Below are 3,166 nucleotides of genomic sequence, written 5' to 3'. Positions count from 1 at the left end.
CTTTATTTATCTATTTATTTTTTAGCTTAACACCAATATTTCAGCTTCAAGTTGTTTTATTTGGGTTTTGAATCTTCATGACCCTGATTTGGCTCCATAGCCTGCTTCATTCTCGTGTTTTTGGACCCTGACGTTACGTAGTGAACAGAAAGCAGAATTTCATTAGTCAAAACAAACAATTACACTCACTACAGTTCCTAAAAGTCACCCTCAAATTTAAAACATGCCTGGTTTTTCACAGTAAGGTCAGTCTTGGCGTTTTTAACAACATTTGTGCCGTTTAAGCTGTTAACAAGTCACAACAAACATGTCCCTCCACCTCCTGCAGAGGGCGCTCTCACTAAAGCAGTTGGTTTTTACTTCTTGATGAATGAAATGTTCACCAAAAATAAATGTCTTTTTGAGATTTAGCAAATAAAAGTCCTAAAAAGTCTTTAAATGATTTAGTTTATGATTTTATTTATTCATTTAACCTTTATTTATCCAGATTTACAACTGTGGAAATGCAAGAAATAACATTGAATAGAATCAGAAAAAAACACAATCTAGAAATATAAAATCATTTGTCATTAAAATGGTCGTTAAGATTTGAAAATACCTTAAAAAATAATTTGAATATCTGAACCTTAAAAACTTCTCAGTTTCACATTTCATGTATTTTTTTTACTTTTCAACCATGATTACTTTGATTAAATGATGTAAATAAGCAGCAGTTGTTATGCGCCAAAATGCTGAATGACCATTGTTGATGTAACAACAATATAAGAAGAAGATAAAACATCTTTACATTCTTGTTTTTTAGGACATTTGGTTCAGAAATTCTTATTTTAGTGAGTTTGTAATATAAAGTGTTAAATGTGTAGATCTGACCTGTAACGCCTCAAATGATGATTATGAATGATTTCCATGTTAATTTAGTTTTTTATGGCCACACGGAGAAAGATAATCAAAACAGTTGAATCATTTTAATATGTTTGAAATTATATAGTTCTAAATGTAGGTTTTAGATTTAACAGATGCAGCTCTAATGCAACATATTGAAAATAATGAAGCTTTTTTTCAGATTAAGATTATTTTGACACAAACTCACAGATATTTATGGATCTGAAAAAAATCTTTTTTGTTTTATTTAAATGTTCTGATTAATTTATGCTTTTTAACTTTAAAAATAAATAATTTTAAATTAGGACTTCAGTCAAAATAAAACTTTTGAGCTCATTTGAACTCATCAAAAATGTTGAAGATACTTAATTGGGTATAGTGTGTTGTTTTTAACTTTACATTTGAAGTTATTGAGAAAAAAATATTTGATTTCATAATCTGCTAACTTTACAGTCATAAAAATATTTTTCTTCCACCTACACATAACTCATGAATGGAAAAAAAACTTACAGAGGAAATGAAACAAAAATGAACAAAACTGAAATTCCCTGAAGACGGCTGCTTTAATAAAATCAATGTTCTAAGAAAAGCTCGGAAACATTTTCGACAATTTTAAAGAAGCTGAACTCACTGGAAAGAAAGTCAATAAAGGGAACCCAAAACCTCCAAAAAGACAGACATTTGTCTAGCTAAGAAATTAGTAAGCAGCAATTTGATGAACCTGATAAATCTAAAAATAATTCTGCAACTTGAAATGAAAATGTGAACGGTGAACCACTTGTAATGACTTTAATACGTCTGTAAATGCAGAATAAAAGATTTAAAAAATATATGTATTTATACATGTTTGCCAACAGGTTGAAACCTGATAATAGGTGAATTTACAGATTAAAATAACTAATTTCACAGAATTTTCATTTAAAATACATCAAATAAATGCAATAAAATAGCAAATAAAATTAAACTGAGCAATTTTATTATTTCAAATTTTCACTTTAATGTATGTTAAAAGATGAATCACTAAATTTGTAAATTAGCCTGTTTTTTTCTGGTCTTTCGTAAATATAAAACTGGCTGCATTAAACCCTTTACAGTTTTCTCTTATAATTAAATAAAAAACACAAAACTGACAGAAGAATAACCCTAAAATTGTTATTGTCTGTTTTATTCCTCATTTTCTCTCTTCTGTGTCAAACAGACCAAATCTTTTCATTTCTGACTGAGAGGTTTTATTCATGACCACTAGAGGGAGCCATTTGACAGTAAATGCTTGATGAACACTTGATTGACTGAGATTCCAGGAGTCTTCACACAGAATAAATGTCTTTTCATTTCTACCCTGAGCGTTTCTACTATCCCTCTATGTCAGCCGTCCGTGTGAGCGCCGCTCGGCTTTGACCTGAGCCTCACCTGCAGCTCATTTCCCTGTTTTGGCCGAGCTTCCTCTTCTTATTTGACTGCATCTGAATGAAACAACCTTCAGAGCTGCAGACGCCCACACACGTGTTTTACCTGAAGGGAGTGGGTCTCCTGAAGTGAAACGAAGCCTGGCCTTCGTCTTTATTGGGGGGGCAGGATGGTGGCACTGCTGCCCCCCTCCTGCTCTCTCTGCCACTTTCCCAAACCTCTTTTGAATTCAGCGTAAAGGCCTCTTTGTGCTGCTGAAGGATGCAGAGAAAAAAGGACAAACGAAGGAGTTCCAGCGGGGAGACATGTTGACGCTGAACCATCTGAGCGTCTTCTTGAGGTGAAGGGGAGCCTGACATTTGACCCGGAAACAAAGAAGACTGGATGTGCATCAGGCTCCTCCTCTTTTAGTTCTGTTCATGGACACTTTTCATTTTTAGTGCTGACATTTGAAAAGCAGAAAGATTTCTTAGAAACAAGATCTGTGATGACTGGTGCAGAAATGTTCAGAGATTCTGAGTTTGGGTCAATTTTCTGTGAGATTTTGGAAAAAGAACAAATTCATTTTCAGTAAATTCACACAAATGAAAAATGTGATTTTATCTCAGACACTCTGCCGAGATTTACTCTCATTAATGTATTTTATTTTTCAAATTCGTCCATTGATAAAAATATATATATATATATATATATATATATATATATATATATATATATATATATATATATATTATCTATCCTGATTTATTGATTTTATTTTTACATTTATTTTTACATTAAAATATTTTTTACCTTTTAATATACACAGTATATATACATATATATATATATACATTTTTTTAAATCTTATTATCATCTATCCTCCTTTTTACATTTA

The sequence above is a fragment of the Oryzias melastigma genome, linkage group LG15 (genome assembly GCF_002922805.2).
Source record: "Oryzias melastigma strain HK-1 linkage group LG15, ASM292280v2, whole genome shotgun sequence".
In the NCBI taxonomy this organism is placed as follows: domain Eukaryota; kingdom Metazoa; phylum Chordata; class Actinopteri; order Beloniformes; family Adrianichthyidae; genus Oryzias; species Oryzias melastigma.
The sequence above is the reverse complement of the archived record's forward strand: the minus strand, read 5'-3'. Positions refer to the sequence as shown.